The sequence below is a fragment of the Pseudophryne corroboree genome, chromosome 11 (genome assembly GCF_028390025.1).
Source record: "Pseudophryne corroboree isolate aPseCor3 chromosome 11, aPseCor3.hap2, whole genome shotgun sequence".
Classification (NCBI taxonomy): Eukaryota; Metazoa; Chordata; class Amphibia; order Anura; family Myobatrachidae; genus Pseudophryne; species Pseudophryne corroboree.
In genome coordinates, this window is record NC_086454.1 from 207193767 (window position 1) to 207208980 (window position 15214).

The 15214-nt window shown below is 35.9% G+C and overlaps 5 non-coding genes across 5 annotated transcripts; all 5 read left to right on the forward strand.

Annotated features, from left to right (window-relative positions):
- Nucleotides 1–765: 765 nt before the first annotated feature.
- On the forward strand, nucleotides 766–858 carry TRNAI-UAU (transfer RNA isoleucine (anticodon UAU)). Its single transcript is given in 2 exon segments — nucleotides 766–803; nucleotides 823–858. It is a non-coding gene; the product is annotated as a tRNA-Ile (tRNA).
- A 1713-nt stretch (nucleotides 859–2571) lies between these two features.
- TRNAI-UAU (transfer RNA isoleucine (anticodon UAU)) lies at nucleotides 2572–2664 on the forward strand. The gene is given in 2 exon segments: nucleotides 2572–2609; nucleotides 2629–2664. It is a non-coding gene; the product is annotated as a tRNA-Ile (tRNA).
- An 805-nt stretch (nucleotides 2665–3469) lies between these two features.
- Nucleotides 3470–3562, forward strand: TRNAI-UAU (transfer RNA isoleucine (anticodon UAU)). The gene is given in 2 exon segments: nucleotides 3470–3507; nucleotides 3527–3562. It is a non-coding gene; the product is annotated as a tRNA-Ile (tRNA).
- Nucleotides 3563–5274: 1712 nt separating this feature from the next.
- On the forward strand, nucleotides 5275–5367 carry TRNAI-UAU (transfer RNA isoleucine (anticodon UAU)). Its single transcript is given in 2 exon segments — nucleotides 5275–5312; nucleotides 5332–5367. It is a non-coding gene; the product is annotated as a tRNA-Ile (tRNA).
- A 1709-nt stretch (nucleotides 5368–7076) lies between these two features.
- Nucleotides 7077–7169, forward strand: TRNAI-UAU (transfer RNA isoleucine (anticodon UAU)). The gene is given in 2 exon segments: nucleotides 7077–7114; nucleotides 7134–7169. It is a non-coding gene; the product is annotated as a tRNA-Ile (tRNA).
- The last annotated feature ends 8045 nt before the right edge of the window (nucleotides 7170–15214 follow it).

Sequence of the window (15214 nt, forward strand, 5' to 3'; positions counted from 1 at the left end):
GATTATAATCTGCTACCTTAATATTTAATATGATATTACAAAGGATGGAAGAAAGAAAGAAAAAACACAAACATGAGTTTGTATTTAAGTTGTCAGCACACTTCTGCTTTGGTTCAAATGCACTGCATATCTTCCTTAAGTCAGCCAACAAAACAGCAATGGAGAAGATTAACATACTGTTGGTAAAGCAGTTGCATCAAATTGATTTTCTGCAATATAGCATGATAATCCATACTGACAGCTCTGGATAGTAGCAGCACATTTCTTGCTGGACTTTGTAATGCAAAAAACACAGTAAACAACTTCACTTTTTCCTCAAAAATAAATAATTGACTATTAAAAACCTAACAGTCTTAAATAAGAACATCAGTAAGCACCACTGACCTAATGGATAAATCACTGTCCTCCTAAGCCAGTGGTTGTGGGTCCAAGTCCCATCTGGGGTGGAAGTCATTACAGCAAGTGTCTCATCACTAGAGTTGATATTTTATCCTTGCTTCAACTGTACAACAGTCTTGCAGTGTTTAGCTTGCAAAAAATGACCACAGAAGCTAAAATATGACATTTATTATGATATCATTGTTGTTGTTTTTTTTAAACCTTTTCTATCACCGTGGACAGCTTATTCAAGTGCCATCTGGCATGCACGTACGTTTGTTGCTCATCATTCATCACCAAAAATGATTTTCTTTTTCAATTCTTATGACTGTACTGATTGTATTGAATAAAGTCCACATCTAGCATAACCAACTAATGCTGCTAGGTGCTCCAGTGGCGCAATTGGTCAGCGCGCGGTACTTATAAGACAGTATCTGTTGAGCAATGCCGACGTTGTGAGTTCAAGTCTCACCTGGAGCATCTTTGTTTACTGTTTTTTTCTTTTTCTTATGTCAATAGTCATTGATTATAATCTGCTACCTTAATATTTAATATGATATTACAAAGGATGGAAGAAAGAAAGAAAAAACACAAACATGAGTTTGTATTTAAGTTGTCAGCACACATCTGCTTTGGTTCAAATGCACTGCATATCTTCCTTAAGTTAGCCAACAAAACAGCAATGGAAAAGATTAACATACTGTTGGTAAAGCAGTTACATCAAATTGATTTTCTGCAATATAGCATGATAATCCATACTGACAGCTCTGGATAGTACCAGCACATTTCTTGCTGGACTTGGTAATGCAAAGAACACAGTAAACAGCTTCACTTTTTCCTCAAAAATAAATAATTGACTATTAAAAACCTATCAGTCTTAAATAAGGAGATCAGTAAGCACCACTGGCATAATGGATAAGGCACTATTCTCCTAAGCCAGTGGTTGTGGGATTTAAGTCCCGTCTGAGTTGGAAGTAATTACAGCAAGTGTCTCATCACTAGAGTTGATATTTTATCCTTGCTTCAACTGTAAAACAGTCTTGCAGTGTTTAACTTGTAAAAAATGACCACCAAAGCTAAAATATGACATTTATTATGATATCATTGTTGTTGTTTTTTTTAAACCTTTTCTATCACCGTGGACAGCTTATTCAAGTGCCATCTGGCATGCACGTTCGTTTGTTGCTCATCATTCATCACCAAAAATGATTTTCTTTTTCAATTCTTATGACTGTACTGATTGTATTGAATAAAATCCACATCTAGCATAACCAACTAATGCTGCGTAGTGATCCAGTGGTGCAATTGGTCAGCGTGCGGTACTTATAAGACAGTAACTGTTAAGAAATGCAGAGGTTGTGAGTTCAAGCCTCACCTGGAGCAGCTTTGTTTAATGTTTTTTTTTCTTTTTTTATGTCAGTAGTCATTGATTATAATCTGCTACCTTAATATTTAATATGATATTACAAAGGATGGAAGAAAGAAAGAAAAAACACAAACATGAGTTTGTATTTAAGTTGTCAGCACACATCTGCTTTGGTTCAAATGCACTGCATATCTTCCTTAAGTCAGCCAACAAAACAGCAATGGAGAAGATTAACATACTGTTGGTAAAGCAGTTGCATCAAATTGATTTTCTGCAATATAGCATGATAATCCATACTGACAGCTCTGGATAGTAGCAGTACATTTCTTGCTGGACTTTGTAATGCAAAAAACACAGTAAACAACTTCACTTTTTCCTCAAAAATAAATAATTGACTATTAAAAACCTAACAGTCTTAAATAAGAACATCAGTAAGCACCACTGACCTAATGGATAAATCACTGTCCTCCTAAGCCAGTGGTTGTGGGTCCAAGTCCCATCTGGGGTGGAAGTCATTACAGCAAGTGTCTCATCACTAGAGTTGATATTTTATCCTTGCTTCAACTGTACAACAGTCTTGCAGTGTTTAGCTTGCAAAAAATGACCACAGAAGCTAAAATATGACATTTATTATGATATCATTGTTGTTGTTTTTTTTAAACCTTTTCTATCACCGTGGACAGCTTATTCAAGTGCCATCTGGCATGCACGTACGTTTGTTGCTCATCATTCATCACCAAAAATGATTTTCTTTTTCAATTCTTATGACTGTACTGATTGTATTGAATAAAGTCCACATCTAGCATAACCAACTAATGCTGCTAGGTGCTCCAGTGGCGCAATTGGTCAGCGCGCGGTACTTATAAGACAGTATCTGTTGAGCAATGCTGACGTTGTGAGTTCAAGTCTCACCTGGAGCATCTTTGTTTACTGTTTTTTTCTTTTTCTTATGTCAATAGTCATTGATTATAATCTGCTACCTTAATATTTAATATGATATTACAAAGGATGGAAGAAAGAAAGAAAAAACACAAACATGAGTTTGTATTTAAGTTGTCAGCACACATCTGCTTTGGTTCAAATGCACTGCATATCTTCCTTAAGTTAGCCAACAAAACAGCAATGGAAAAGATTAACATACTGTTGGTAAAGCAGTTACATCAAATTGATTTTCTGCAATATAGCATGATAATCCATACTGACAGCTCTGGATAGTACCAGCACATTTCTTGCTGGACTTGGTAATGCAAAGAACACAGTAAACAGCTTCACTTTTTCCTCAAAAATAAATAATTGACTATTAAAAACCTAACAGTCTTAAATAAGAACATCAGTAAGCACCACTGACCTAATGGATAAATCACTGTCCTCCTAAGCCAGTGGTTGTGGGTCCAAGTCCCATCTGGGGTGGAAGTCATTACAGCAAGTGTCTCATCACTAGAGTTGATATTTTATCCTTGCTTCAACTGTACAACAGTCTTGCAGTGTTTAGCTTGCAAAAAATGACCACAGAAGCTAAAATATGACATTTATTATGATATCATTGTTGTTTTTTTTAAACCTTTTCTATCACGTGGACAGCTTATTCAAGTGCCATCTGGCATGCACGTACGTTTGTTGCTCATCATTCATCACCAAAAATGATTTTCTTTTTCAATTCTTATGACTGTACTGATTGTATTGAATAAAGTCCACATCTAGCATAACCAACTAATGCTGCTAGGTGCTCCAGTGGCGCAATTGGTCAGCGCGCGGTACTTATAAGACAGTATCTGTTGAGCAATGCTGACGTTGTGAGTTCAAGTCTCACCTGGAGCATCTTTGTTTACTGTTTTTTTCTTTTTCTTATGTCAATAGTCATTGATTATAATCTGCTACCTTAATATTTAATATGATATTACAAAGGATGGAAGAAAGAAAGAAAAAACACAAACATGAGTTTGTATTTAAGTGGTCAGCACACATCTGCTTTGGTTCAAATGCACTGCATATCTTCCTTAAGTTAGCCAACAAAACAGCAATGGAAAAGATTAACATACTGTTGGTAAAGCAGTTACATCAAATTGATTTTCTGCAATATAGCATGATAATCCATACTGACAGCTCTGGATAGTACCAGCACATTTCTTGCTGGACTTGGTAATGCAAAGAACACAGTAAACAGCTTCACTTTTTCCTCAAAAATAAATAATTGACTATTAAAAACCTAACAGTCTTAAATAAGAACATCAGTAAGCACCACTGACCTAATGGATAAGTCACTGTCCTCCTAAGCCAGTGGTTGTGGGTCCAAGTCCCATCTGGGGTGGAAGTCATTACAGCAAGTGTCTCATCACTAGAGTTGATATTTTATCCTTGCTTCAACTGTAAAACAGTCTTGCAGTGTTTAGCTTGTAAAAAATGACCACCGAAGCTAAAATATGACATTTATTATGATATCATTGTTGTTGTTTTTTTTAAACCTTTTCTATCACCGTGGACAGCTTATTCAAGTGCCATCTGGCATGCACGTTCGTTTGTTGCTCATCATTCATCACCAAAAATGATTTTCTTTTTCAATTCTTATGACTGTACTGATTGTATTGAATAAAATCCACATCTAGCATAACCAACTAATGCTGCGTAGTGATTCAGTGGTGCAATTGGTCAGCGCGCGGTACTTATAAGACAGTAACTGTTAAGAAATGCAGAGGTTGTGAGTTCAAGCCTCACCTGGAGCAGCTTTGTTTAATGTTTTTTTTTCTTTTTTTATGTCAGTAGTCATTGATTATAATCTGCTACCTTAATATTTAATATGATATTACAAAGGATGGAAGAAAGAAAGAAAAAACACAAACATGAGTTTGTATTTAAGTTGTCAGCACACATCTGCTTTGGTTCAAATGCACTGCATATCTTCCTTAAGTCAGCCAACAAAACAGCAATGGAGAAGATTAACATACTGTTGGTAAAGCAGTTGCATCAAATTGATTTTCTGCAATATAGCATGATAATCCATACTGACAGCTCTGGATAGTAGCAGCACATTTCTTGCTGGACTTTGTAATGCAAAAAACACAGTAAACAACTTCACTTTTTCCTCAAAAATAAATAATTGACTATTAAAAACCTAACAGTCTTAAATAAGAACATCAGTAAGCACCACTGACCTAATGGATAAATCACTGTCCTCCTAAGCCAGTGGTTGTGGGTCCAAGTCCCATCTGGGGTGGAAGTCATTACAGCAAGTGTCTCATCACTAGAGTTGATATTTTATCCTTGCTTCAACTGTACTACAGTCTTGCAGTGTTTAGCTTGCAAAAAATGACCACAGAAGCTAAAATATGACATTTATTATGATATCATTGTTGTTGTTTTTTTTAAACCTTTTCTATCACCGTGGACAGCTTATTCAAGTGCCATCTGGCATGCACGTATGTTTGTTGCTCATCATTCATCACCAAAAATGATTTTCTTTTTCAATTCTTATGACTGTACTGATTGTATTGAATAAAGTCCACATCTAGCATAACCAACTAATGCTGCTAGGTGCTCCAGTGGCGCAATTGGTCAGCGCGCGGTACTTATAAGACAGTATCTGTTGAGCAATGCCGACGTTGTGAGTTCAAGTCTCACCTGGAGCATCTTTGTTTACTGTTTTTTTCTTTTTCTTATGTCAATAGTCATTGATTATAATCTGCTACCTTAATATTTAATATGATATTACAAAGGATGGAAGAAAGAAAGAAAAAACACAAACATGAGTTTGTATTTAAGTTGTCAGCACACATCTGCTTTGGTTCAAATGCACTGCATATCTTCCTTAAGTTAGCCAACAAAACAGCAATGGAAAAGATTAACATACTGTTGGTAAAGCAGTTACATCAAATTGATTTTCTGCAATATAGCATGATAATCCATACTGACAGCTCTGGATAGTACCAGCACATTTCTTGCTGGACTTGGTAATGCAAAGAACACAGTAAACAGCTTCACTTTTTCCTCAAAAATAAATAATTGACTATTAAAAACCTAACAGTCTTAAATAAGAACATCAGTAAGCACCACTGACCTAATGGATAAGTCACTGTCCTCCTAAGCCAGTGGTTGTGGGTCCAAGTCCCATCTGGGGTGGAAGTCATTACAGCAAGTGTCTCATCACTAGAGTTGATATTTTATCCTTGCTTCAACTGTAAAACAGTCTTGCAGTGTTTAGCTTGTAAAAAATGACCACCGAAGCTAAAATATGACATTTATTATGATATCATTGTTGTTGTTTTTTTTAAACCTTTTCTATCACCGTGGACAGCTTATTCAAGTGCCATCTGGCATGCACGTTCGTTTGTTGCTCATCATTCATCACCAAAAATGATTTTCTTTTTCAATTCTTATGACTGTACTGATTGTATTGAATAAAATCCACATCTAGCATAACCAACTAATGCTGCGTAGTGATCCAGTGGCGCAATTGGTCAGCGCGCGGTACTTATAAGACAGTAACTGTTAAGAAATGCAGAGGTTGTGAGTTCAAGCCTCACCTGGAGCAGCTTTGTTTAATGTTTTTTTTTCTTTTTTTATGTCAGTAGTCATTGATTATAATCTGCTACCTTAATATTTAATATGATATTACAAAGGATGGAAGAAAGAAAGAAAAAACACAAACATGAGTTTGTATTTAAGTTGTCAGCACACATCTGCTTTGGTTCAAATGCACTGCATATCTTCCTTAAGTCAGCCAACAAAACAGCAATGGAGAAGATTAACATACTGTTGGTAAAGCAGTTGCATCAAATTGATTTTCTGCAATATAGCATGATAATCCATACTGACAGCTCTGGATAGTAGCAGCACATTTCTTGCTGGACTTTGTAATGCAAAAAACACAGTAAACAACTTCACTTTTTCCTCAAAAATAAATAATTGACTATTAAAAACCTAACAGTCTTAAATAAGAACATCAGTAAGCACCACTGACCTAATGGATAAATCACTGTCCTCCTAAGCCAGTGGTTGTGGGTCCAAGTCCCATCTGGGGTGGAAGTCATTACAGCAAGTGTCTCATCACTAGAGTTGATATTTTATCCTTGCTTCAACTGTACAACAGTCTTGCAGTGTTTAGCTTGCAAAAAATGACCACAGAAGCTAAAATATGACATTTATTATGATATCATTGTTGTTTTTTTTAAACCTTTTCTATCACCGTGGACAGCTTATTCAAGTGCCATCTGGCATGCACGTACGTTTGTTGCTCATCATTCATCACCAAAAATGATTTTCTTTTTCAATTCTTATGACTGTACTGATTGTATTGAATAAAGTCCACATCTAGCATAACCAATTGATGCTGCTAAGTGCTCCAGTGGCGCAATTGGTCAGCGCGCGGTACTTATAAGACAGTATCTGTTGAGCAATGCCGAGGTTGTGAGTTCAAGTCTCACCTGGAGCAGCTTTGTTTACTGTTTTTTTTCTTTTTCTTATGTCAATAGTCATTGAATATAATCTGCTACCTTAATATTTAATATGATATTACAAAGGATGGAAGAAAGAAAGAAAAAACAAACACAAACATGAGTTTGTATTTAAGTTGTCAGCACACATCTGCTTTGGTTCAAATGCACTGCATATCTTCCTTCAGTCAGCCAACAAAACAGCAATGGAAAAGATTAACATACTGTTGGTAAAGCAGTTACATCAAATTGATTTTCTGCAATATAGCATGATAATCCATACTGACAGCTCTGGATAGTACCAGCACATTTCTTGCTGGACTTGGTAATGCAAAGAACACAGTAAACAGCTTCACTTTTTCTCAAAAATAAATAATTGACTATTAAAAACCTATCAGTCTTAAATAAGGAGATCAGTAAGCACCACTGGCATAATGGATAAGGCACTGTTCTCCTAAGCCAGTGGTTGTGGGATTTAAGTCCCGTCTGAGTTGGAAGTCATTACAGCAAGTGTCTCATCACTAGAGTTGATATTTTATCCTTGCTTCAACTGTACAACAGTCTTGCAGTGTTTAGCTTGCAAAAAATGACCACAGAAGCTAAAATATGACATTTATTATGATAACATTGTTGTTGTTTTTTTTAAACCTTTTCTATCACCGTGGACAGCTTATTCAAGTGCCATCTGGCATGCACGTTCGTTTGTTGCTCATCATTTATCACCAAAAATGATTTTCTTTTTCAATTCTTATGACTGTACTGATTGTATTGAATGAAGTCCACATCTAGCATAACCAGCTGATGCTGCTAAGTGCTCCAGTGGAACAATTGGTCAGCGCGCGCTACTTATAAGACAGTATCTGTTGAGCAATGCCGAGGTTGTGAGTTCAAGCCTCACCTAGAGCAGCTTTGTTTACTGTTTTTTTTCTTTTTCTAATGTCAATAGTCATTGATTATAATCTGCTACCTTAATATTTAATATGATATTACAAAGGATGGAAGAAAGAAAAAGAAAAAACGCAAACATGAGTTTGTATTTAAGTTGTCAGCACACATCTGCTTTGGTTCAAATGCACTGCATATCTTCCTTCAGTCAGCCAACAAAACAGCAATGGAAAAGATTAAAATACTGTTGGTAAAGCAGTTGCATCAAATTGATTTTCAGCAATATAGCATGATAATCCATACTGACAGCTCTGGATAGTACCAGCACATTTCTTGCTGGACTTGGTAATGCAAAGAACACAGTAAACAGCTTCACTTTTTTTCAAAAATAAATAATTGACTATTAAAAACCTATCAGTCTTAAATAAGGACATCAGTAAGCACCACTGGCATAATGGATAAGGCACTGTTCTCCTAAGCCAGTGGTTGTGGGTTTACGTCCCGTCTGAGTTGGAAGTCATTACAGCAAGTGTCTCATCAGTAGAGTTGATATTTTATCCTTGCTTCAACTGTACAACAGTCTTGCAGTGTTAAGCTTGCAAAAAATGACCACAGAAGCAAAAATGACATTTATTATGATAACATTGTTGTTGTTTTTTTAAAACCCTTTCTATCACCGTGGACAGCTTTTTCAAGTGCCATCTGGCATTCACATTCATTTGTTTATCATCATTCATCACCAAAAATTATTTTCTTTTTCAATTCTTATGACTGTACTGATTGTATTGAATAAAATCCACATCTAGCATAACCAACTGATGCTGCTAAGAGATTCAGTGGCGCAATTGGTCAGCGCGCAGTACTTATAAGACAGTATCTGTTGAGCAATGCTGAGGTTGTGAGTTCAAGCCTCACCTGGAGCAGCTTTGTTTACTGTTTTTTTCTTTTTTTATGTCAATAGTCATTGATTATAATCTGCTACCTTAATATTTAATATGATATTACAAAGGATGGAAGAAAGAAAGAAAGAAAGAAAAAACACAAACATGAATTTAAGTTGTCAGCACACACCTGCTTTGGTTCAAATGCACTGCATATCTTCCTTCAATCAGCCAACAAAACAGCAATGGAAAAGATTAACATACTGTTGGTAAAGCAGTTGCATCAAATTGATTTTCTGCAATATAGCATTATAATCCATACTGACAGCTCTGGATAGTACCAGCACATTTCTTGCTGGACTTGGTAATGCAAAGAACACAGTAAACAGCTTCACTTTTTCTCAAAAATAAATAATTGACTATTAAAAACCTAATAGTCTTAAATAAGTACATCAGTAAGCACCACTGGCATAATGGATAAGGCACTGTCCTCCTAAGCCAGTGGTTGTGGGTCCAAGTCCCATCTGGGGTGGAAGTCATTACAGCAAGTGTCTCATCACTAGAGTTGATAATTTATCCTTGCTTCAACTGTAAAACAGTCTTGCAGTGTTTAGCTTGTAAAAAATGACCACAGAAGCTAAAATATGACATTTATTATGATATCATTGTTGTTGTTTTTTTTTAAACCTTTTCTATCACCGTGGACAGCTTATTCAAGTGCCATCTGGCATGCACGTTCGTTTGTTGCTCATCATTCATCACCAAAAATTATTTTCTTTTTCAATTCTTATGACTGTACTGATTGTATTGAATAAAATCCACATCTAGCATAACCAACTAATGCTGCGTAGTGATCCAGTGGCGCAATTGGTCAGCGCGCGGTACTTATAAGACAGTATCTGTTGAGCAATGCCGAGGTTGTGAATTCAAGCCTCACCGGGATCAGCTTTGTTTAATGTTTTTTTTCTTTTTTTATGTCAATAGTCATTGATTATAATCTGCTACCTTAATATTTAATATGATATTACAAAGGATGGAAGAAAGAAAGAAAAAACACAAACGTGAGTTTGTATTTAAGTTGTCAGCACACATCTGCTTTGGTTCAAATGCACTGCATATCTTCCTTAAGTCAGACAACAAAACAGCAATGGAAAAGATTAACATACTGTTGGTAAAGCAGTTGCATCAAATTGATTTTCTGCAATATAGCATGATAATCCATACTGACAGCTCTGTATAGTACCAGCACATTTCTTGCTGGACTTGGTAATGCAAAGAACACAGTAAACAGCTTCACTTTTTCTCAAAAATAAATAATTGACTATTAAAAACCTATCAGTCTTAAATAAGGACATCAGTAAGCAACACTGGCATAATGGATAAGGCACTGTTCTCCTAAGCCAGTGGTTGTGGGATTTAAGTCCCGTCTGAGTTGGAAGTCATTACAGCAAGTGTCTCATCACTAGAGTTGATATTTTATCCTTGCTTCAACTGTACAACAGTCTTGCAGTGTTTAGCTTGCAAAAAATGACCACAGAAGCTAAAATATGACATTTATTATGATAACATTGTTGTAGTTTTTTTTAAAACCTTTTCTATCACCGTGGACAGCTTATTCAAGTGCCATCTGGCATGCACGTTCGTTTGTTGCTCATCATTCATCACCAAAAATTATTTTCTTTTTCAATTCTTATGACTGTACTGATTGTATTGAATAAAATCCACATCTAGCATAACCAACTGATGCTGCTAAGTTCTCCAGCAGCGCAATTGGTCAGTGCGCGGTACTTATAAGACAGTATCTGTTGAGCAATGCCAAGGTTGTGAGTTCAAGTCTCACCTGGAGCAGCTATGTTTACTGTTTTTTTCTTTTTCTTATGTCAATAGTCATTGATTATAAACTGCTACCTTAATATTTAATATGATATTACAAAGGATGGAAGAAAGAAAGAAAAAACACAAACATGATTGTGCATTTAAGTTGTCAGCACACATCTGCTTTGGTTCAAATGCACTGCATATCTTCCTTCAGTCAGCCAACAAAACAGCAATGGAAAAGATTAACATACTGTTGGTAAAGCAGTTACATCAAATTGATTTTCTGCAATATAGCATGATAATCCATACTGACAGCTCTGGATAGTACCAGCACATTTCTTGCTGGACTTGGTAATGCAAAGAACACAGTAAACAGCTTCACTTTTTCCTCAAAAATAAATAATTGACTATTAAAAACCTAACAGTCTTAAATAAGAACATCAGTAAGCACCACTGGCATAATGGATAAGTCACTGTCCTCCTAAGCCAGTGGTTGTGGGTCCAAGTCCCATCTGGGGTGGAAGTCATTACAGCAAGTGTCTCATCACTAGAGTTGATATTTTATCCTTGCTTCAACTGTAAAACGGTCTTGCAGTGTTTAGCTTGTAAAAAATGACCACAGAAGCTAAAATATGACATTTATTATGATATCATTGTTGTTGTTTTTTTTAAACCTTTTCTATCACCGTGGACAGCTTATTCAAGTGCCATCTGGCATGCACGTTCGTTTGTTGCTCATCATTCATCACCAAAAATGATTTTCTTTTTCAATTCTTATGACTGTACTGATTGTATTGAATAAAATCCACATCTAGCATAACCAACTAATGATGCGTAGTGATCCAGTGGCGCAATTGGTCAGCACGTGCTACTTATAAGACAGTGTCTGTTGAGCAATGCCAAGGTTGTGAGTTCAAGCCTCACCTGGAGCAGCTTTGTTAACTGTTTTTTTCTTTTTCTTATGTCAATAGTCATTGATTATAAACTGCTACCTTAATATTTAATATGATATTACAAAGGATGGAAGAAAGAAAGAAAAAACACAAACATGATTCTGCATTTAAGTTGTCAGCACACATCTGCTTTGGTTCAAATGCACTGCATATCTTCCTTCAGTCAGCCAACAAAACAGCAATGGAAAAGAATAACAACATACTGTTGGTAAAGCAGTTGCATCAAATTGATTTTCTGCAGTATAGCATGATAATCCATACTGACAGCTCTGTATAGTACCAGCACATTTCTTGCTGGACTTGGTAATGCAAAGAACACAGTAAACAGCTTCACTTTTTCTCAAAAATAAATAATTGACTATTAAAAACCTATCAGTCTTAAATAAGGACATCAGTAAGCACCACTGGCATAATGGATAAGGCACTGTTCTCCTAAGCCAGTGGTTGTGGGATTTAAGTCCCGTCTGAGTTGGAAGTCATTACAGCAAGTGTCTCATCACTAGAGTTGATATTTTATCCTTGCTTCATCTGTACAACAGTCTTGCAGTGTTTAGCTTGCAAAAAATGACCACAGAAGCTAAATATGACATTTATTATGATAACACTGTTGTTGTTTTTTTAAAACCTTTTCTATCACCGTGGACAGCTTATTCAAGTGCCATCTGGCATGCACGTTCGTTTGTTGCTCATCATTCATCACCAAAAATGATTTTCCTTTTCAATTCTTATGACTGTACTGATTGTATTGAATAAAATCCACATCTAGCATAACCAACTAATGCTGCTAAGTGTTCCAGCGGCGCAATCGGTCAGCGCGCGGTACTTGTAAAACAGTATCTGTTGAGCAATACCGAGGTTGTGAGTTTAAGCCTCACCTGGATCAGCTTTGTATACTGTTTTTTTTCCTTTTCTTATGTCATTTGTCATTGATTATAAACTGCTACCTTAATATTTAATATGATATTACAAAGGATGGAAAAAAGAAAGAAAAAACACAAACATGATTGTGCATTTAAGTTGTCAGCACACATCTGCTTTGGTTCAAATGCACTGCATATCTTCCTTCAGTCAGCCAACAAAACAGCAATGGAAAAGATTAACATACTGTTGGTAAAGCAGTTGCATCAAATTGATTTTCTGCAATATAGCATGATAATCCATACTGACAGCTCTGGATAGTACCAGCACATTTCTTGCTGGACTTGGTAATGCAAAGAACACAGTAAACAGCTTCACTTTTTTTCAAAAATAAATAATTGACTATTAAAAACCTATCAGTCTTAAATAAGGACATCAGTAAGCACCACTGGCATAATGGATAAGGCACTGTTCTCCTAAGCCAGTGGTTGTGGGTTTAAGTCCCGTCTGAGTTGGAAGTCATTACAGCAAGTGTCTCATCAGTAGAGTTGATATTTTATCCTTGCTTCAACTGTACAACAATCTTGCAGTGTTTAGCTTGCAAAAAATGACCACAGAAGCAAAAAATGACATTTATTATGATAACACTGTTGTTGTTTTTTTTAAACCTTTTCTATCAACGTGGACAGCTTATTTAAGTGCCATCTGGCATGCACATTCATTTGTTTATCATCATTCATCACCAAAAATGATTTTCTTTTTCAATTCTTATGACTGTACTGATTGTATTGAATAAAATCCACATCTAGCATAACCAACTGATGCTGCTAAGTGCTCCAGTGGCGCAATTGGTCAGTGCGCAGTACTAATAAGACAGTATCTGTTGAGCAATACCGAGGTTGTGAGTTCAAGCCTCACCTTAAGAAGCTTTGTTTACTATTTTTTTCTTTTTCTTATGTCAATAGTCATTGATTATAAACTGCTACCTTAATATTTAATATGATATTACAAAGGATGGAAGAAAGAAAGAAAAAACACAAACATGAGTTTGTATTTCAGTTGTCAGCACACACCTGCTTTGGTTCAAATGCACTGCATATCTTCCTTCAGTCAGCCAACAAAACATCAATGGAAAACATTAACATACTGTTGGTAAAGCAGTTGCATCAAATTGATTTTCTGCAATATAGCATTATAATCCATACTGACAGCTCTGGATAGTACCAGCACATTTCTTGCTGGACTTGGTAATGCAAAGAACACAGTAAACAGCTTCACTTTTTCTCAAAAATAAATAATTGACTATTAAAAACCTAACAGTCTTAAATAAGTACATCAGAAAGCACCACTGGCATAATGGATAAGTCACTGTACTCCTAAGCCAGTGGTTGTGGGTCCAAGTCTCATCTGGGGTGGAAGTAATTACAGCAAGTATCTCATCACTAGAGTTGATATTTTATCCTTGCTTCAACTGTAAAATAGTCTTGCAGTGTTTAGCTTGTAAAAAATGACCACAGAAGCTAAAATATGACATTTATTATGATATCATTGTTGTTGTTTTTTTGAAACCTTTTCTATCACCATGGACAGCTTATTCAAGTGCCATCTGGCATGCACGTTCGTTTGTTGCTCATCATTCATCACCAAAAATGATTTACGTTTTCAATTCTTATGACTGTACTGATTGTATTGAATAAAATCCACATCTAGCATAACCAACTAATGCTGCTAAGTATTCCAGCGGCGCAATCGGTCAGCGCGCGGTACTTGTAAAACAGTATCTGTTGAGCAATACCGAGGTTGTGAGTTTAAGCCTCACCTGGATCAGCTTTGTATACTGTTTTTTTTCCTTTTCTTATGTCATTAGTCATTGATTATAAACTGCTACCTTAATATTTAATATGATATTACAAAGGATGGAAAAAAGAAAGAAAAAACACAAACATGATTGTGCATTTAAGTTGTCAGCACACATCTGCTTTGGTTCAAATGCACTGCATATCTTCCTTCAGTCAGCCAACAAAACAGCAATGGAAAAGATTAACATACTGTTGGTAAAGCAGTTGCATCAAATTGATTTTCTGCAATATAGCATGATAATCCATACTGACAGCTCTGGATAGTACCAGCACATTTCTTGCTGGACTTGGTAATGCAAAGAACACAGTAAACAGCTTCACTTTTTTTCAAAAATAAATAATTGACTATTAAAAACCTATCAGTCTTAAATAAGGACATCAGTAAGCACCACTGGCATAATGGATAAGGCACTGTTCTCCTAAGCCAGTGGTTGTGGGTTTAAGTCCCGTCTGAGTTGGAAGTCATTACAGCAAGTGTCTCATCACTAGAGTTGATATTTTATCCTTGCTTCATCTGTACAACAGTCTTGCAGTGTTTAGCTTGCAAAAAATGACCACAGAAGCTAAATATGACATTTATTATGATAACACTGTTGTTGTTTTTTTAAAACCTTTTCTATCACCGTGGACAGCTTATTCAAGTGCCATCTGGCATGCACGTTCGTTTGTTGCTCATCATTCATCACCAAAAATTATTTTCCTTTTCAATTCTTATGACTGTACTGATTGTATTGAATAAAATCCACATCTAGCATAACCAACTAATACTGCTAAGTGTTCCAGCGGCGCA